General features: G+C 31.6%; 1 long non-coding RNA gene across 1 annotated transcript in view; it reads right to left on the bottom strand.

The window, feature by feature from the left end:
• The window catches only part of LOC106679098 (uncharacterized), a 47,589-nt gene that overhangs the window by 23,364 nt on the left and 1,141 nt on the right, over nt 1–23,084 (bottom strand). Inside the window, exon 2 of the long non-coding RNA XR_001342893.2 lies at nt 22,954–23,057. This is a non-coding gene — a long non-coding RNA (uncharacterized lncRNA). The remainder of the gene's footprint in view (nt 1–22,953; nt 23,058–23,084) is intronic.

The following is a 23,084-nucleotide window of genomic DNA, read 5'->3' as shown; positions in this document are numbered from 1 at the left end:
TTTAATTTTATTAAATTTGTATACCAGTTTGGAAGGGTTTTTTATTCTCTATTTTTTTTCTTTATTATTTTTGTGTTTACAATCTTTGCAGGTCCTCCGTTTTATTTTTTTACCATCTCACCGAACCAGCGAACAATTTTCTTATGGGGAAGAGGTAAGTTGGTTTCATTTAAGAAAAGCCCCTCGCCCCAACAGCTGGGAATCGGTTCAGATAAAAAGAATCAAATTGCCCATCCTTAATAGTAATCGTATACTTTTTACGAATAATGTTTATTACTTGGAGCTGGATCTTGTAATATCTGCAGGTTTAATTATTTGCTGTTTTAATTCCTGAATTTGTACAAGACAAGAGATCTGCAATAAGACGGAATGTATCCAGCCTTAGTTGATTGGATGAAATCATACACTTATATCATGTCCATCATCCATTTCTTTTAAAACTAGTATGGCTCAGGGCAACCATTCCTTTTTAAACTCTCCTCCTTGGTGCATGTGTATCAGCTATCTCATTGCCTCCCATTTATTTCTTCGTATTCTGAAGTAAACATTGGTGTTAGTTATTTTTGTTGTTGGTTGGGGCTTTAGGGCGTAAAACCCTGAGGTCATCAACGCCCACGTTTCGCACTTTATAGTTCTATTTTAAGATTTGAAATTCTTTAGATAATTCCTACATAAGTTTAAATAATTACTTATTTTAGAATTTTTTAATACACATGACAACCTTTTGGGTTTAGATCATATTCAAAAGATTATTCCTTTTTAAGAAAATTCATATGGGTATTAAGAAATGTCTACTTTTCGTCTTGCAATCAGAGAATGAATTCTTTGTAATGCATTACAAGAGGCTAGATCGGTCGGTATTATGCACCCATCTATTATGGCATGACTTTTCCTATTAACTGACTCCATGTAATCATCTCGAAGCTTCCACACCATCCCACTGCATTGATTATATATACGGATAATTGCTGAGTTGGTCTTTGCATGCTGGTATTATTACAACTCTCTTATAGGCCGTAAATCTTAATGTTAGTGGTTTTACCTTGAAATTGTAAATTATAACGGAATAAATAATTATGCTAGTTAGTTTGATTTTAATGAAGTATGAAACATTGATCTGTACAATTATTTTAATTCTAGCTGAAACGTTCGAAAATTACGCACATATTGTTGGTAACAAATTTTAATATATAAGCGGCTCACAGGTCTTGGCTGTACTGGTAATAGATTTCTAAAACATTCAAACTCCATATACCATCTTAGGTTGTTTCAAACAGGATGCTAACACAAGATAAAATACAATATCAATAAAATATAGTAATATATTTCTTATGTTATTAAGTTTTATATATGGTTTAAATTAAGTTGGTTATGTAATTTATGAATATTTTCAAATTAATTAGTATTTTTATATGTATTTTAAATTAAGTTATATTATTTATTGATGTTTTCAGTTTTGCTGAAATCTTTTTATTAATTTGTTTTTCGTAAATGTGACTAGAGATTATATTATTTTATTTATCTCTTTTTTCATACATATAGTGTGATTATGTTCATTTTGTTTATTTTTCTGTTTGTATATATTTTAACACTTTTTTTTTTCTTTTTCATTCATTTATTTATTTTATTTTATTTTAGTATGTATGAGATCATTCATCACTATTACTTATTGCCAACAACTGTGTGACAGATATATAATATGCAATATTTATCAATAAATAAAAGCGATTCGAACCTGAAAAAAAAAATTCATTCAATGTGTACTCATTATATTAGGACTTAGTTCTGCATTTGTAATAAGTATCTATTTCAATTAAATCAGAATATATTTCCTGAACTTAATAACAACTATACCACAATACAACAATAACTACAATACTTGACAATACAATACTTCAGAGAAAAATAAAACAGAGATTTGAGATTGATTATGTTTTTCCTTTAATACCACAGTATCGAAAAATGTTTAAAATAAACAATACACCTTTGTCATGAAACACCAATACGTACTATATATACATCTATAAAAAAAAGTTTTTTATCCCTTATTCGATGAAACGTTTTGGCTTAGAATCAATGAACTCCATAAATGAAACATTTACTTTGTTTTTCTTTTAGAGCATTTTATTTTTTTTTAAATAATTCGAGAACTTTTATAAAATTGTCTGTCGGTGAAAATTCAGATTAATATAGAGGTTGTTGTAGTACTTCAATTTTCAGATCATGTAATCTTTTTAAAGTTAGCTAATTAAATTCGTTTACAGTACCTACTTGATATGAAAATTAGAATCATAGTACATCCTATATTCTCCCGACTTGTCTCGAGATATATTGCCAGTTTTTTATGTTCTTTAAGAAATTTAAAAAATCTAAACAAATATTCCAAAATTAAAACGCATTTTAATTTCATTTCTCAAGTTTTACTAATCAACGCCAAAAAATTCTTTGTTGGGCCAGGAGAAATATATTTAATGTAAAGCCTAACGGATGTTACTGTCAATAAAAATATTCTTTTATTACCTTATGAATTCCTTTTATTTGGCATATATCCCATCCACTAAGGCCTGGGAAACCTAATAATTCCATTTTCAGGCTTGATGATCTTTCCTCAGACCATAGTTCCCTAAACCTAACCCTTTCCACATTGCCTATTCCCAAAACGCCTTTACTGTCTTTCATCAGAGGCTATATTGACTGGAACCTCGATTAAAAAATAGTAAACGATAAAATAAACTTTAGAGTATCTTTAAAAAGATCTTAAGACCTTGACGATGTTGTGAAATCCTACTTCACCAGATGAAAACAAAGGAGATTTAAAAATATACCTTTCCGAAAGATTAACTCCCCATTCTAAACATAATCCTGCCCATATAGCTGAAGTTAAGGAATTCTCTTCATCGCCTATTCCTTGCTTCCTACCTTCTTCTGAGCTCAAATTCCTTTTTAATGAATTAAAACCCAGATAACTCTTAGTTATGATCTCCTCATCCCCTAAATCCTTTGGTATCTTCCTCAAAAACCTATTATATTCCTTACCAACCAATAAAACCGCATTCTTCGCATAACCAACTTTCTTTGTTATGGCAAAATTTCATAATTCTTATCCTTAAACCAGACAAACCTGTCAATAATACTTCGTTATATAAACCAGTACGCCTCCTCTGGAACCATTCAAATTGTTGTGAAAAATTCTTCAAACGAATCCTATCCTCACTTGAAATTCCCTTCATATCAGTTGGGATTCCGAACAGGGCATTCGACAGTTCAACAGGGTCTTCGTAGTTATATTCTTCACCTTTAAGCAAGCAAGATTGCACTGGCCTTTACTTCTAGATATTAAAACAGCTTTCGACCAGGTGTGCCAAATGTTTTCTCTGCATCCATTTAACACAATTCCTATATCTAGTCCGCTGCGGCCGAAAATACTACAATTATTATTCAGTTGAGACCGGAGTCCCTGAAGGCAGTGTTTTGGGCCCGATTCTTCAAAAATAAGAAGAGTTAATCATTCATTAATGCATTTATATCTGGGCCAACGCCAACTATGAGAAAAGTATGGCACCCACGGATATCGAACCGGCACACTTCGCTCCACTCCGGCTTGTTAAGTACTTGTGATATGTAGATAGAGAAAGGCCAGGATGGAACGATTTCTCATTTTACTTTTAGAAAAGCTGACCGGAGTGGAGCGTAGTGGGCTGGAGTGGAGTGTGACGGGCCGGAGTGGAGCGTAGTGGGCTGGAGTGGAATGTGACGGGCCGGATTGGAACGGGGCGGGCCAGTTGGTGTCCTGCTTTAAGGCTACTTTGGGCCAAGGTGATTTGAAGTGTTAAAAGCATTGTGAGCTATCCTGTACCTTTGAAACCTACTTGGGTTAAATTAAACATTTATCTTAAATTTGTCTTTCTTCGGTACTAATTACAGTTTCTAGTTCCTGATGAAATGGGGCATACCAATATATTTTCTATTGATGAAAGTTACAGATTTTTAGTGAATTATTTTTTCATGGATTCACTCTTTACTTTTTGTTTTGTTTTTTTCCAAATCCTTCTTTTGTTTGTCATTATTATTTTTAATTTTTTTTTTATTTCCCTATATCTTTTCGTCTGATCTGTTTTATTTTATTAAAATTGAAGATTATCGTTGACTTAATAATTTCACAACCTTCAGTTTTGTTTATTTTCATTCTTTCATTCTACTTCTTGTGTCGGCAAAACATTTATTTCCCAGCTGGCGATTGTAATTAAACATCATCTTAAAAAAATTATAATGCATGTAATAGAAAAAACATTCATAACACTAATTTAGGGCAAAATTGAATAGAATCATGATCAAAAGTAGGTCTTACATTTTGGAGTAACCAGACTAATGGATAATAATAAAGTTTGTTATAAAATCAATGGGTTAATGTGAAATATAACCATAAAACTAAATAAAATATTGAATTAGTTGTTGAAATATTTACCAAACTCGTTTTATATGTGCATCAGTTGCAACTGTTAAAAATTGGAGAGTTTGAAAAATCACATATTTCCTCAGAGTAATTTAAACATCGAATGTTGCTACTTGTGATTTGTGGACTGTTTGGAATATATGGTTAACTGAAGAATTAGTAATTTATTAAAAATTTTCAAAACTGGTTCTTGATAAGTAGATATTGGTTTATTGTATTTTTACTTTGGAGTAAAGAAGGATAAGAATGGTAAAGTAGCCCGTACTGACTGATTGACCGTGGCGGTTTACAGGTGATGATCAGTAATGGTTGATTTACTTTTCATGTACCAAATGTAATTTTCGTTGTTGGCCCACAAATGTCAACATGTTGTGTAAGGATAATCCCGAAGATGATAGCTGTGGTACACCGCCATTTCCCAAAATCACATTCCAGAGAGCTTTCGCTGCCTGGGATAAGAGACTTTTGGTAGATTACCCAACATTCCTGGTCACTAGGCGACTCTTATTAGGTGTGCAGTCAGTCACTTCCACTAATACCAAGGGTTGCTATGTCTGAATTATATATATTTTTTAATTTCATATAGTTAAAAATTAATTTAAATCGTTAAAAATATTGTTTATGCTTATTTTTATTATTTCCTCCCGTCAGCAAAATGTGTAAGAGATTAGAAGTGCTCAAATTTTTATTTGTATATTTCCTATCATGTCTCCTCTCCAGGTGGTTAAGTGAATTTTACTAATAATTTAAGCATTAAAAATTGATATAAACCATTCAGCCTATCATCAACTAATGGATATATGTAATAAATTTAATAAACACAAAATTCCATAGGCCACGCAAAACTTTTTACGCTATAATTTTTTTTTTCTTGTCAATACCGTTATGGTGTTGCTATAAAAAAGTTAAAATCATGTGACACCACACAGAAACGCAGTTTACTAAGCGAAAATTAGGAAAAAACTTTTTTTATTCAACATTATTCTTACAACATAGCCCAGAGATTTTTCAAAGGAGACTGCTGAACAATGATTGGTACCACTTGTCACCCATCAATATACGAAATTTTGATTGACAGAAGAAGCACAGGGATTTATAGCAAGGATATGAATTTTATTTTTATAATATATGGTGAATTTCCGAAACAGATATCAATAATCAATTCGATCTCAGAGATTTTTTTGACGAGTAATTGTCTAATAACCAAAACTCACTTCCCTTTCATTCCACGGCATTTTGTTAACTTATCAAAACCTTTTTATAATATATTTTTTTAAAAAAAAAAGTAGTTGAAATATTACTGAGATTCAAAATACATTGGCTAATTTCGAGGTACGGGAGGGTACTAGAGATTTGGATCATGGGTAGCAGGACTTTCTTGTTAGAATATATGTATGTGTAAGTGACAATATTTATCCCACTGGCCCACGTTGATCTATCAACGTATTTGAAAATTTACAAATACTACAGTAATAACTAGTATTAATAGTATTACAAGTAAATATGCAACGAATAAAAATACAAAAACTGGTGTGTGTAGCCGAGAGTGTTGAGGCGTAGCCTTAGAGACCTGGCAATTGTAGCGGGGTTCAAATCCGGCTTTTATGGGTTAAATTTTTTTTTTTGAAAACTTAACTTGCCCATCATGGTTATTTATAGGAGACAAATCTACTTTAACCCTCTTCTCCCCCTTATGTAGTAAACTACCAAGCAGAAACATACATGACACAATAAATATTTCTAAATGGAATTGAATCATCCCAAATATAATATAATCCTAATTTTATACATTTCAATCTTTTCTGTTCATTTCAAATTTTAGCTTCTGCTCTTGATTGTATCAGCACGAAAATGAATTATACTTGACAAAAATCATTAATATCCATTTTTAGCCAATTCCTTTCATTCAAGTAATTGTTGTTTTCACCAGCCTAATCTTCTGGTTACCGAATTCAGATAATCATCGAAGTTAATCTCCTGAACTTTCCCTTTCGCTATGAACTCTGAACCCAACCCCTAAATCAACATTAGGATCAATGACTTCTTGCCCCAGGGAAACGTTTATGGGTTCGAATATGGAAATTACCTACTGCCACAGATTATGTATCGTATCTACTCTGCGCTGAATTTCCCCAATAGAAGTATGTGTGAAATCGGAAAATACAACAGAACTGAAATCTCTCATGACTGTTAAAATTTTGTTTAATACTTACGAAAACTTCAAGATTAGTTCGGTTCTCTGTCATATTTAATTTTGTAAAAATTCATTTAAAATCAGAAACCTAAAATATTAAACAGAGTTTATCCAATATATTTGCCACAGTTTTCGTGAAATCGGCAAATTTTATGAAATCTCAAATGTTAATAATAACCCACTAATCGAATCCCAACATCTCCAATCCCAGATGGAATCACAGCCCTCGAAGAATGGTGTCGTAATTGGAGGATTAAGATAAATTCCAACAAATCCCATCAAATCACCTTTACCATTCGTCGTAAACCTACTGACTGCCCTACAGTTTCATTTAATGATGTTGCTCTTACTCCTGTAGAACAGAGCTACCTTGAACTAGATCTGGACAAACGACCAACTTGGAATCCTCACACAAGACTGAAAAGACAGGAAACTACTTTCTCACAAATAAAATCATCCATAAAGACACATAAGGAACATGCAACCGATCTAGCCAGAACTAGATATCCATCCTTCCATTATAAACTTCCTAATCACTCAAACACATTGGTTTCTAACCTTGCTTCCTCTTTCATTCCTTAGCCTCGAGACCTTATATTGTAAAAATGTTTTTAGAGTGTTTCGAATGGGTTGTTTATCTACATGCCAGTATCATACCATTATGACCTTACTCCAAATTTACTTGTTGTATTTTATGTACAGTTGTAAATGTCAATCAATAAATTGAAAAAAAAAACAATGAGTTGATTTAAGGAAATAATTTTTCAAATAGATCAGAAAACTGGAAAAAATACATATTAAAAAATTTTTGACTAACATGTGCCGTGTCGAATAATGTAAAACCATCACAATTCGCATGCTTCGACTTTAAGCGGATTCTAGTACTTTTGGTCATTTTTGAACACATTTAAGTCATTTCAGCCGGATCCACACGTATGTCACTGCCGCAAATCCAAAATACCTCAGATGCTTGGAATACAAAGTAAGTATCAAATCCATATGATTGTTTTCAGCGAAATAGGAATAGGACTATATAACCATTAAATTAAACTTTTGTTCTAGAATTTTTATTAGATACTTGTTAATTTTACTACTCAAACCGACAGATATAGTTAGAGCGAATAAGGACACATATGAAGATGCTGGATGAATAGTGCTCAAGCTAAAACATGAATTCTTACATCATTGCACGTTTCAAAAGAAAAAAAAATAAGTGCGTCAATCCGATTGAACACGTACGTAACGCGACGCCAAATTATCTACTTTCAAATTGTTACTTCCTTACGGCGGTGGTTATTAAAAGCCACATTTGATATCAGTGAAAGGATTCTAGGGCACTTACAGAATTACAGAGCATTACCTTCCTTTACTCAAAATCCTACAGAGAAAAATAACTTTTAAATTGATATATAATCAATCATTCAAAAAAAGTATTGTGAAAAGCCGCTGCAAAAATCTGTTAAAAATATGAGAAATATTGTACAATATTTTAGTATTGATTATACTATAAATCGAAATTATTTAGTTTATATTCGTTTAGGTGGGATATGTAGGAAGAAGAAACTTTATGGAAGCGGTTCCAAACATTTTTTGCCACAGTACCCTTTTGGGGGCTAAAAACATTTCGCGGCACCCTTGTGGAGATAAGATATATAAAAATGTCGCCACGATTATTATTAGATCGGTTGATTATATAGCAGAATATGAAAAAAAAAATTATATATATACTTAGAAAATGCTGAAATACGCTGTTTTTCTCTCTCTTTTTTTAAAAATATTTTAAGAAAGGTATAATTCGCCTGCGGCACCCTTGCCATACTTCTGGGCTACTCCAGGGTGCTGTGGCACCCACATTGGGAACCGCGCTTTAGTCTTCATGTGAGCCTGAGAAATAACATGTGAATTAGATAACAATTAGGGAAAAAATAACTGATACGTTTCTTGAGAGATTTCCGGGTAAAAAAACAAAGCTGGAGGTCCCATGTTCGATCTCACATTATACAGATCGTGCTAATAGTAGGAAGTGGTTCTTCCACATTTAATGAAAAAATCTTTTCTCAGTTTAGCAACTGAATGACCGATTACCTCCTTTTTCCATGAGAAATGGTTCTGCAACGATATAGTCGTGTTTTGAAGATTGTAACTTGAATGGTTTCTAATTGTAAAACTCATTAGTGATCTGGGATTACTTGTTATTTTCCTGATATTTTATCGGTTATTTATTCTCCTGTCTTCTTCTTAATATGTTCCTTGATTAAAAATTAATCTATTTAGTATTTGCTGTTATAGTAAATAGTTTAATTTTGAATCTAGAATTAGTTTAAAAAGCGTTTTAAGCAAAGCCATTAAACCCCGATTGGCAAGCTGAGCATTACAGTTACAATCAGTAATAGATTTTTATGAAATTATCTGGGATTGTGCCGGTTGTTATCTGAGTGTTGCGAATCAATTTTATTAAATTCCACCCACGTATTCGCTAAACTCGCTCGTATTTCGAAATCGTCTCGTCATGTCATTATATAATAGGCTGGTCATGTAGATTGCATTATAATTTGAACGAGAAATCATTAATCTTCAAATACAAGCGTAATCAATGGTATGTCGAGGAAGCTGTCTATACTTGCCTTTGTTCTTAGCAGAATTTTCTATCAAAATTTACAGCTAATAGATCAAGATCGAATTACCAAATAATGTAAATTTCAGAAGATATTATGAATGATAAATTAATTAGTTTTAGTGAGGTGTAGATAGTTGACCGTAGATTAATGCTTGAAGAAGTTTGTCGGGGGGTGCGGTCAGCAAAGAACAACATAAATAAACAAAACCATATTTATTTATTTTATGCCCATATTTATTTTATGGGCATAAAATAAATAAATATGGTTTTGTTTATTTATGTTGTTCTTTGCTGACCGCACCCCCCGACAAACTTCTTCAAGTAATTAGTTTTAGTCATATATTCGCTCTAACTATATCTGTTATATATTTAGTTTTTATTCAACAAATTAATCCTACTTAAATAGTTGTTGAGATCATGGGTCGCCTCACTTCATGGCCTGTTGTCCATTTGCTCTTCTGGAACAAGGTCATTCCTAGCTTAGCTATGAATATCTTAATAATATTAACACACGTAATCCCTTTTAGATTCTACCACTGACTTGTCGTAAGTAAAAGTAGGCAGAATTTTCAATCAAATTACTTAGCTAATAGATCAAGATCGAATTACCAAATAATGTAAATTTCAGAAGATATTATGAATGATAAAGTAAATTTTTACGCTAGCCATTTTAGTGAATTCAATATTTAAGTTTTAGTGCAACAGTAGCTACCCTCCAAGAATTACTATTTCAATTGGGGAAATGCAAAATAACTAACATTTTCAACGAGTCGATGTAAAAGAAATCAAATATTATCAATATTTCTGTTAGACTTAGCAACGTTATTAACATATCGTAATTGGCCGGTTAATAAAGTAGGCGTCAACATTTCAATACCATGTGATATAGCCTGTGTTATCTCTTATGTAAATCCGTCATCGTAATGCAGATAGAAATAAGCAGTATATGTTCAGTTTATACTTGGTTATGGCCTCAGAAGCTCGAAATAAACTTTTAAACATCAATGTATAAAATTGTTGGCTGTCTAGTCCTGTTTCTGGAGAACAATTTTTCAAGGATTACGACTCAAACAATAAATTTGTTCGTACAGTCAAAATGTTTGTGCAGTAAACATGTGTGAAGCTGTCTTGACAACGGCTTGCGCGCTTTTTACTTTCACTTATCTATATAAGGTATAAACAGTAAGGGAAAGTATTGTGCTTGTGCAAATGTTCGATTCCAGTTTTCGGTGGAAATACACGTTTTGGGTTTCCCTGGCACTAAATAAACAACTCTCTTAAAATGGTCTGTGTGCAGTAAGCCTAAGGGCTATTTGTAGTCGAGAGAGTTAAAGCGTCAGTTTTGACTGCAGCGACGCCGGTCTGAATCCGGCGGTGTCAACTTCTGTTGCAGTTCAACGAAAACTTGACGCTCCACCGTTGTTAGAATCTGTGTATACCCTCCGTCTCCAATATACACTGTATCAAAAATGACCAGGAAGGGGGTAAAAAAAGAAGGTGTAAGTTTAACTAAAAATCGAAAAGTGATATGAAACTGAAATTGGCCGGGGTGTGTTAACAACTGTTTCGATAAAATCTAGCGACGGGAGGTGCCCTTTGCCACACTAGTAATTGATTTTTCCCAAAAAATCGAAGTTTTCTAAAAAATGGCTCTAAGAATTTTGATTAAACTTGTCATGTACACTATAAATGTAGAATTAATTAGTCTTTGATTTCAGCTAGGTCTTATCCTCATAGAAGTAGTTTTGTGGGGTTTTAATATGATTCCCCCCCCCCCCAAAAAAAACTTCTTCAGAAACATTAATTTTGTTTATTTGGAATGATTAACCATTTCACATTTTTACTTGTAATATAAAATGTATAAACATAAACTATGAAAGGATTTGATAATAACTTTATAAGATAAGAGAAAAATATTTTTTTTTACAGTTTGAAAACAAATTTCCGAAAATAAGAGTAGTCTAGACTTATTATGCACCCTTGTACAAAGCCAAATATTTTAGAAATAATAATAATATTAATAGTAAATTAATGTGTTTTTCGCCGCTCTCCATGTGTTCAAACACTAATTAAACTGGCGGGAGCATTAGCAGTTTCGCCAGTCTGATTAAGCTTATTTATACCATTATAGTTATTAAATAATTTTTTAGTTTCACTTAACATATACCTGAGCCTTTAAGTTAACATGATTACTAGCTCCATGAGATCATCCTATGTATTTTTAATTTTGTTTCTATAGCAATTCAGTATTGAATAAATGGTTAGGAGCAGTATGTAAATTTTAGTAAGCTATTTTATTTTTTTATTTCTGTCATATTTAAAAAGAAAATGTTGTAATTTCGTAACGAGAAAAAAATATGATAAGTATTTTTTTCTCGTTTCGAAGTTTCTGAAGTTTTAAAAAATCTGTTCATTCAACCATTCAGTATGAAAGCTCTGTATCAACTGTAAAATAATCAGTGTCCAACTGAAATTTGTCCCACCTTTTATATGGTAATAACAATCGAGACATTCATGAAGTGTTCAAAACCCAAGGTCTTATACTATTTTTCTAGAGAAAATTAAAAATCTAGCAAGAAAAATCACTTCTTTTACAGTAAATAGAGGGTTTCCCAGACTATATGGCGTTGTTTTTTAATTTAGTTTTGTACTAATAGATATTAAATAATGCACTATGGTATTCCTGACTTTATTCTATAAGGATAATATAAAGTCCATACACATAAATATTTTCCTAACATGTTTATAGCGATTTTAGACTGACATTAAAAAGATTTGTCCAGTGTTGTGCTTGTAAGTTTGTCCAGTTAAGAGTTATAAGTAAGTTGTGATCTCACTTAACTTACAAATATCAGATATCTTAAGTATAAAAAAAAAATAAACTTTCGTTCCCTATTTCTATAGACCTCTTTGTTTGTTCCAAAAGTCTGGATTTTTTAATAATCTCATTAAAACAAACAACATTATGATCTAAAAATATAATGTGCTTGAAAATCTGACTTTTTTTTATGTTTAAAAAAATCTGCTTTTTTTAATGTTTTCGATAGTTATCCTCTGATCATCACCAAATTTAATGTAGTATCAGCACTAATCCCCCACCGCTATATATATGTCTCCCTACTTAGTCTAGTTAGCATTAGAGTACGTGTCATTAGCTCAGTAGCACTTGTTATGTAAACATTTTTGTTTGTATTATACCAATAAAGTTTTTTTAAAGTGTTTCGTGTGTAATAGTTCATATTTGGCGCCCGAACAGGTACTGGGTTACTTGAGTGAATAAAATACGTGACCGTTCTTAGCCATTTTCCGTCTTAAGACCACAGGAAGACTCCATCAGTTGTACTATCAAAAATACTACAATGATCGAAGACCTCTGGTAATCAAGAAGACTGAAGACACCGCTTACGAAAATTTACCCTTCGAGTTTAACCCCAGTCCGAATTTTTATTTAAACTGGATCTCCAGAACTACTCAGGAAGTAGTTCATATTTGATGATAAAAACTTTTTGCAATATGAATGATATTTATTGTCACTTAACAACATAAAATACCTATCATCAAGAAATACTTGAGTTTTCTTAGTTATATATTACAATAATGCTCGGTAACTGAATCATATAATATTATGATAGCATGGACCTGTCACTATAAAAAAAAGTTTAAGAGGAATTGGCTTTAATATATTTAATAAGGTATTAGAATCAGATTTATGATAAAATATGAAATTATTAATACAATTATAACCATTATTTTCCTAATTTACTGTGTATGAAATCAGGACAATAAAATACTTTCGCTAACTAATTTAGGAAAACAGACATAAAAACCAAAGAATAGTGTCCAAACAAAAGGAGAACTGTTGAAAAAGAACGCTCGTACTTCACTGTTTTCTTGGGGAGTGGTAATGACATCTACTGAGTCAGCAAGATCAATCCCTTTCTCTAATCCGGGGGCAGGCGGAAGAGGTCTCTATTCGTTTGTGTTGGTCCCGACTCTCGACCGTGGGGGGCTGTCTGTCACCAATTGAAAACTCCTTCATCATGCCTAGTGTTGGTGGACATGCGGATGGACACCTGGGTTTTCCTTTGTAAATACATCCTCCTAACTTATTTAATTTTCTATATAATATTTTCAATTTCTTGAGACTGGTATTTATTGTTTAAATAAATCAATTGGTATCCACGTTAAGTCTCAACACTCTTTATTATATCATCAACAGTCCAACGTTTCGGCCAATTCGGCCATCCTAAGGACAATCTTAAATATAGATTTACACCTGACATCTAATTATTTGAAAACGTTTTGCAGGTTATTCTGTCCAGGTCATTAACTACAAGGCAAATTAACCTATTTTGTCACAATTTCATTAATTTTTAAAACTTTTAATTTTAGATCAACTTAACACTATCACATAAACAAACTGAAATGGCCGAAACGTTGAACTGTTGGTGGTATAATAAAGAGTGCTGAGACTCAACGTGGATACCAATTAATTTATTTAATTTTCTTTATAAACATAAATGTTTATAAAGAAATGAATAAATATTTACTTTGTAATTATTTTGTCCTCACCTGGGAGGATTGATTGTAGAAATTCTATTGAACCACAAAATATGTGATAAACCAAAGCTTCATTAAACTTACCATCAAATATACAGATACACACACTCTGTAATAACTTAGATACTGCCCATGAATACAAAGTATATACGCAGATACTTGCAATGACTTTAATTTACGTGAAAAAGATTATATCTGGTAAAGAAGTGAACAGAAAAGTATGCAAGGTCATTATTGTCACTCCATTCTTACGATAAGACATATTTTTGAAGAGTGTACTCACTATTTGCCAACAATAAATAGGATAGGACTGACCCCAAATTTATCCGAAGCTCTCGCAGATTAATTAATTAATTAATTAAGCCAAACTTACACGAGTGTTTGAATTTTTAAAAGCACATCGCCTTCTTTATAAATTATGACTCCTCTCCGATTTTTATTTTTTTTACTTATTTTATTTTTTTTTTCTTTATTATTTTTTACTTTTATCATGCCATAGGCGTTGATGACCGGAGGGTTTTACTCCTTTAAGCAACAATCAACAACAACAAGTATGCAAGGTCCAACCAGGAAGGAAAGGCTGAGGAACCAAGAACTTTAGGGGAAAAAATATCGTTAGGGATGTATTATTCTTGATGAAAACCAGGAGGAATTAGACAAGGCATCTAGTCTGGCTGAATGATAGAGAGGGGAATATAATTAATACTAAATGGGTCCACTTCCAACTAAAGACGAGAAAAAATTGCCATCATAGAAGTAGTGTGACGAGCTGCTAATAGTAGAAGTTGTCTTGTATTGTAAAGAGAACTGTATCGTTTACTACATTATAGAAACAAATTTAATTAAATAAAATGACTATACAGATATTAATAACATGTTATTAATCATCTGAAATTCAAAATATACATTGAAATAATAACCTAAAATTTTTGTTGGCTCTCATTTCTTGTATGTATTTCAAAGAAATGTAAAAACTACAATGAATGTTTTTAAAATGAAAATCTTATTAAGTTTTACATTATCTAAATCGTGCCTTACCATCATAATTTGTAAAAATACCACATTATTAGATTATAATTTCGAACTTATTTAAATGTTTGTGTAGTGCATAACTTATTGTAGCAATAGGAAAATCATACTGTGTAATAATTTATTGAAAATGAAAGAGATGTTAAAAAATTTAAGTATGCTGTGTTCAGAACTACCAAAAGTTTGAACACCATTGCTTGAAAAAAAGAAAGCACTTTTCTATTTCTACGAACACAATAAAATTATTTCACTCATTCATTAATTTTTTCGTCTCTACTCCGAAGGATAATTTTTTTGAGCAACTGGGTGGTGACTGGGTCTTCATTTTCGTCTAGCTTTTCAATGTCTCTAATAATTACTAATTTAGTAAAATAAGAGAGTTGCAATATTGCTTTATTAATTGTTGTATGTAAAACTTGAGAATGAGAAATCATATAAATTTATTATTTATTCTCTATGAAAAAAGCTCTGTTTTATAAACAGTACCGATATGTCTTTAAAAAAAATCTTATCATGATGGCTTTAAAATTTCTGGACGCCCCAACAAATTTTTATAGCATTTCGTAAGAGCGATTACTAAAAACCAACTAACTTCTAGGGACAAAATAAGTTTCCGAACATATTTTAGTTTAATTTATCAATAACAGGAGATTGAGGCCCTTTGGGTCTCGGAGCACAATGCTTAAGGGTTGGAGTGATCTCCAGAACATTTTTAACCGTCCCATTTTTGATTTAGGAGCTCAGGAAATAATTAAATTGTAATGAAAAATACTATCTAAAAATAATTTTTTTTTTTGTCTCTGCTTGAATTTTATTTTGTACAGAAGAGTAGTTTATTTGGAAGAATAAAGAAAGAAATATTAAATGACCTAGCCACTTCAATTAAAAAACAATAATATTCATAGAATTAATAAAATAAATAACTGACTTATTTGCTGAAAACTAATAATTTGAGCAACAATAAAATAAATAAACAATAGAAAATAAGTATGTAATATTTCTGATCTAAAATAGATTAAATTACGAATAGGTCCTGCTCAAAGGCAAGATCTACAATCTGTACTAAGCTATAGATAATTTTTATATTTTCATAATGTATTACTTTCTAAGGTATGATACAATCATTAAAAAAGAAATCAACCCATTAGTCCATGCTATCATATTTTCTATCACAGTTCTATCAGGTGGAAATAGATTATGTGAATTCTAAATAAAAAACAAAATATTACCCATATGGAACTGCTACACGAGATTGCGACATACGTTAAGTATGATAACTATAAAGTATGATAACTATACGTTAAGTATGATAAATACCCGTTCTGAGGTCCCCTAGATTAAAATTAAGTCCCTCAAAATGATTTGTATACATGCCTTGGTGTTGTATAATTTGCCTAGGTTGTAACTGCAACCGAGATGAAACCGACCGACCGAAATTATCCCTTTACATCATTTTTGTCCTACCGCCCCCGTTATTGTCCCACCGGCCCCTTTTTTGTCCTACTGTCCCCTTTATTGTCCCACCGCCCCCTTTTTTGTCCTACCGCCCCCTTTTTTGTCCTACCGCCCCCTTTATTGTTCCACCGCCCCCTTTTTTGTCCTACCGTCCCCTTTATTGTCCCACCACCCCCTTTTGTCCTACTGTCCCCTTTCCAGGAAAAATATTACTTAGCGCTCCCCAGAAATCAATTTTTTACAAATTTTAATAGTAATTAATTGGAAATATATAATTATTAATGTTTTTTTCTTAAAATATAGCAAATAAAAGTATAAATTAGAAACATTTAACATGGAAATCATGGAAAAAAAAATTAAAACGATCGAAATCATCTTAATGAGATGGATGGACCGGGTATTCTGCTACCAATTTAGTAATCCTCGGCTCTATTTTCGTCAGCAGTAATATTGTTGACCGTGACAACTTGTAGTTCATCGCCTCCCAAATGCACTTGTGGCCATCACCGCCCCCCTGAATCGCTGCAGCTCCCACTAGGAGGCGGTAGCACCCACTTTGGGAATCACAGCTTTATATCATCGATTTTACACATTTTTTAGGACTTTCTCAAAAACGGCTCATACCATTTTTATTAAACTCGGTAAGTCAACGTAAAATAAAGTGGTATTTAATATCAGATCGGTATTATCCTCATTGAAATTGTCTTAGAGGACTTAAACATGGATTTTTTAAAAGATCTTTCTCTAAAATATTTTTAATATTGTTTGTTTAATATAATTCAAATTCAAACCTGTACTGCTACAACCCATGAAGGGTCAGGGGTTCAGTACTTTCTAAAGAAGCACTGTTACTAGACTAACGGTTGTGCAAGGAGGTGATTTGGTCAGAATCAGATTTTTACCCAATCAAGGGTACCCAATTTAAGAGGCTGGATGGACCCAAGGAGGGCTCCAGAAGCCAAAGGAGTTGACTCACGGCTACAGTGTAACAGAAAACAATTTTCTGCCCAACCGGATTCGAACTCGGGTCCTTATCCTTAGAGTTATTAACTACGCGCATTACCCCGTGGCTACCGCACTCCCTTAATATAATTAGCCATTAAAAAGTTTTTACTAGTGGTGAAAAATTGACTAATATATTTATTTATTTATTTTTTTAATTTTATTTATTTATTGATATTTACAACTGTATAAAAAATACAACAAGTAAATTTGATCATAATGACATAATGATATGATACAGGATGTAGAGAAACTACCCAGTAGTAGAACTCTACAAACAGTTTACAATATAAGGTCACGAGGCCATCTTCTTTTCAGGCGCCTCGGTGGATTGCCAGGAATGGAAGAGGAAGCAAGGTTAGAAACTAGTGGGTTTGGGTGGTTAGGACTAATATAAACTGTGAAAGGAGTTAATTAACTAAAGTATATAGGAGGAAAAAAAGTTTTTCCAGGTTAAAAGAACATTTCCGGATATAAGTACGTATTTAAAAAGTTGTAGACTTTATGGGAAAATTACGAAAAACGCTTTAATATGGTACAAGGTATATTCTAACATGTGTAAGACCATACGGACGCAAGTGCATTGTGTTGGTCCGTTTTGTTAATTAGATAACTTTTTTCGTCACCATGATTACTTAATAATTAATTATTTTTTATTTCATACGGGGAAAAGCATCCAATAGCGGGCAGATCTACTGTTGCATCTAGGATAGGTTATTGTAAAATGAATAATTTAGGTGACGTTTGTCTGCGATTTCTGGGTATTGCAGTGTAGTGTATTTGTTTTGCTTGAGATTTGAGTAATGTTCCCTCAGACCTGGAGGGCCAGTGTGTAGTTGCTTACTGACCATCATTGGAATCGCTAATCCTCTACGCCTATTAATTAAAATATAAAGATTTGTAACTATGAATGGGAGTGCGGTGGCTAAGTGGTAAGGTGCTTTGCTACAATCTCCAGTGTCCTGGGTTCGAATCCATCTAATCAGATAATTATTTATTCTATTAATGTAGCCGTCAAGAAGCAGCTCATATTATTATTTATTACACAAGTATATGTAAGTCATAACATTCTTTGGCAGCCTTGTCAAGAAATCTTTAATTCTGCAATATCGAAATCCAATATTGGTATTTAAATTTGACGTTATATAAGTTATTTTGCATGAATGGCTAACAAAGGTTCTCAAAAGTCCCTCATTGTATATTTAAGTACAGTCCAATACATAAGTGACAATTATGAAACAAATAATAACCAAACATATTCGTTTAGATTCTCTTCCTGATTTTTTTTTAAATAGATTCTTTATTAAAAATCCTTGTATAAGTTCTATGTTTTTCTCCAAAATAGCACTTAAATAAAGTAAGAGATAGTTCATTGAAAGCCCTTTTAGATCAGAAATATGTTTTTTTTTAAATTTTTATATACTTTATTACATTCCCTATATGCACTACTATCAGCAGTTTATTTTTTTAAATTTAAAGATGAGATAGGCACAATGATAAAATTTTATGTGTAAACACAACTAAATTTTTAACATTATGAAGATAATAATAAAATTAAAAGACTTATATTTATAGCTTCCAGAAATTTAAATATATTTTTCTGTATTATTTGCAAGTGCATCTGTCATAGCGAGTGGTGTCTCATTAAAATTTTCTCATGTTTAATAAAGTAGTGTGGTTTCAATCATCTCCGGCACCCTGAAGGAAGACACAATATCCCATTCACCCTTTCGTCAAAATTACTTCTTAATTTTTAATAAGCGAAACTTTTATTCCTTCTTAAATAATTTTTTTCATCAAATCTTAAGTCATATCACAATTTTAGAGTGTTATATTTTTTTTATGTAGAAAAGTATTGAATTTGATTCTTAAACCTCTCTTCGACAAATTTTATCACAACCCAAATCCTCAAAATCAGACCTAACACAATCTTCCCATCGACGTTTCGGTCGTTACCAAGGATGCTTGAGAAAATGAGTACAACTGATTGCATCTTCAGCGAAAGCTGTCTAATACCTTATTAAGTCACGTGCCACAAACATTTTTGCCGTTACCTATTTCAGGGAAGAATACACTGAACAAAAATAATGGATGGCTTTTAAGTCATTGTAAAAATGAACTAAATTAAAGCCTGCATCTAAAGCAATATGGGGATTCTTAGGTGAAAGGTTGTCAAAGCATATTACGGCAGCTATTTAACTCAAATGTCTTCTCGGTTATAGTTATTTGTGAGGCTGGTATGAACAGAGCTATAATTCTCGACTAAATGTTCATGCTCTTTAGAAAAACAGATATTCTGGCTTATGAATAAAATCAATGTTTTAACAGGGAAAACGTTGCCTAGTTATTTTTAAACTTCAATAACTATAATGCGAGGAAAAGGATGTGAAATCAGGAAGCGATGTGTTTTTTACCTCCAAACCGAAGGTGTGGTATAACCAAGTTCTACTGGTAGAAATGTCGATGAAAGTGGCATAAAATAAATTTAATATTACTTAGAGGTGTAACATCCAATTTAGTAATTTCATGAAATAAGTACCTAATTATTTTATGAACCAAAGATGTTTTGAAAAAAAAAAATCTTATATTTCACGCACATTTCTCCTCCGGAGAACTTTAATTCCCAAGGTCTAATGTAGCCATTGACATACTTTCTTAGGCATCACTTCTCATTTTAAATTAAACTATATAAAATATAAATTAGAAAAATAAAATTATATATAAAAAAAAATAATTTAACAACATATATAATCATTCAGAATCGTTATAGTATTTGTATAATTTTTATCACATTACTTAAGAAATTAATAATTCCGTTTCAGAATCGAGATTTTCTTCAAATTTTGCACCTATGTCGTATAAAATATAAACATGGAAAAATGTAAACTCTTATTAAGATAAATCTACTCGCTTTTTTAAGTACAAAACTATTTAGTCCTCATAATTGGGCAGAAAAACAGAACAAAAAAACAGTCAGTTTTAGAATTTCAGAAGCTTCCCTGATTTAGTGTTATTTTGCAGTATATTTCATACCCTTTCATATGTTAAACAACACTACAGGTTAAGTAAATATTTTTCAAAACCTGATTAAAAGATTTTATTTTAATTTTTTCAGAAAGTAAACATTTTCAAACTTTCAGATTTATTTCTTGAATTGGTTGCATTGATCTGAATCACATAGAATTGGCTTCAATGTTAAAAAAAATAAATACTAAAGCTCCCCTCTCATGAATTCAACTCTTTATTCATATAAATTAATATAACAATGTTAATATTAAAGTTTGACACTATTAGACACACAACACTACCTCTTATCCAAAATATCCAATTTTCTCAGCCCCCTCTTCAAATACGTTCCCAATGGAGTAGAAGAGCTTCCTCTCAATCCGTTATTGGTCCATCAACCCCACGCAACCATGGGGCATAGAAAAAAATTAAAGTTTAAATAACAATAAACATAATATAACATAGGCCTTAATAATGATTCAGGTAATACGCCTCGTTATATAAGGAGATTATTTTATTTTCGTAAGCTCTAAAATCCATAGAAAAATTTTTAACATATATTTTCATAGTAGTTTCGGACTAGATATTATTGTATGAAATTTTAGTGGATTTATTTGATAGGCAATGCTTTATCGAAAAAAAAAAAACGAGTGGACGTGTCTCAAGAAAATTTCACATTTTTCCAAGCCTAAATCAAGGTTCAAAAGTTTTTTAATCTGATCTATCCTTCCTTTTTTCTTCCCCTCAAAAAAAAAATAATGATAATAAAAATAAAATAATGGACAACGGACAGAAAAAAAAAAACTATAAATGAGGAAAACAAATCGAAATGTTATTTTTTAATTGGTATATCTAGAAATGAATGGGATGGAGATGGATGAGAAAATCTAAATTATCTATCTCAGAGGTATACCTTGCCTCTTTAGAGTTTGAATGTCACGATTCTTTTATTATTTTTGTCGAAACTTCTTCAAAATAAATATGAGCCGGCCCAGATGGGTGCTAATCGTCTACGCACAAAAATGTGAGAGAGAAAAAATATTTATACAAAAGAAGAATATTCATAATTATATCCCCCAAGTTAAACTAATTCAGTGAACTATGATCAAATAACTGAAATAAATATGTATTATAAACAAGTACAAATTCTTCACCATGAAGGTCAATATTTAAATTTCAAGATAGGAGTAGATAGAGAAAATTATTCATTACTTTCTCCAGTACCCGCAACATGTCCAACAGTCATACATCTCATCCACACTACTTACCCTCGAGTTGGTATTGACGAAGATAGAAACTGATAAATAGCTTATGTTATTCTGGAGTAATTTCGCGAGAGCTAAACTCAGTTATTTTACGCCTACATGAATATCGATTCGTCTTGAGAAAATGTTTGAAATCACTTTCACATTCTGCTTTTTGAATAATATCATTATTCTCCGATTCATGCTGTAATTGGTGGGAGTTCTCAGAAGGGGGGTTTATAATATTTGTTGGGAGGGGGAAAGAATCCTCCTACGCCCTAAACAAGGATGTCCACCCGATTATGGGTAATAAATGCAAGGATGAATATTTCAATAAAATAAAATCTTAACATTTGAATAGTTTTAATTTTGCATTAAAACTATATTTGAAAAGATAATAAAAAAATATATATATTGAAATAGGAAGATTATTATCATTGGGCGATTCTGGCGTTTTTAAAGTACTGAGTCAAGATATTGTTATTAATAATTTTTTATTTCGTATTGAAAACAGCACTGTCAATTTTTTTTGTTTTAGTTTATATTAAATCAATAGAATCCCAGTGCTAATAAATAATACTAAGTTTTTTTTTTCGTATATTAAAAATAAATTTCCAACGTTTTCAGCGATAATTTTAAGATTTCCAGCTTTCATATTATATAGATAAATAAATATATATATTATAGGAGGGGCCATCAGAACTCCTGAAAAACCAAAAAAGATTTTTGTCTTAAAAATATAATTAAAAAAAAAAACTGATAATGTCCTACTGTGTTACTTATTTTCAAGCAACAATTTGCGACGGGGCTAACAGAACTCTCATCAGAACTCCTGAAAAGCCTAAACAAAATTTTCATCAATTAATATTTCTTAGTCCGGGAAAACTGCAAATGTCCCACAGTGTATCTTCTTTTCTGGCAACAATACGATATTATTTTATGAGGATAATTTTTAGAACTAGAGGCAGGGCGAACTGAACTCTCATCAGAAATCCTGAAAAACCAAAATAATAACATATTATCAAGCAGCAAAACGATCTTTTTTTTAAGGATAATTTTTAGAACTCGCGACAGGGCCAACTGAACTCTCATCAGAAATCCTGAAAAACCAAACAAACAAATTTGCTTCTAAAATATTTTTAAGTCCGGTAAAACTGCAAATGTCCTACAGTGTATTTTCTTTTCTAGCAACTATACGATATTATTTTATAAAGATAATTTTTAGAACTCGCGACGGGGCCATCAATAATAATATGTCTTCCATATAGATTCCAGCTAAGGATAACAAATTTAGAAAACAAGATTTCAATTAAATTAATAAAAAAACAATGAAGGTAATTACTGTCATTGCGAACAAGTAGGAAGAGTATAGATGCAACTGGAAAGTACTTACTACACCGCAGCACGTCTTCAGAACGTCATTAAAAAACTAACGTTTTTGCAATTTTCTTCCTAAGAAAGATTTCCTAACGGGATGTTCCTCTTGATTCTCGAATGCTTTAAAAAAATAAAGATGATTTAAAT

This window comes from Halyomorpha halys, unplaced genomic scaffold (assembly GCF_000696795.3).
Source record: "Halyomorpha halys isolate HHAL.00 unplaced genomic scaffold, Hhal_1.1 Scaffold177.1, whole genome shotgun sequence".
In the NCBI taxonomy this organism is placed as follows: Eukaryota; Metazoa; Arthropoda; class Insecta; order Hemiptera; family Pentatomidae; genus Halyomorpha; species Halyomorpha halys.
This window is presented reverse-complemented; position numbering and strand designations above follow the sequence as displayed.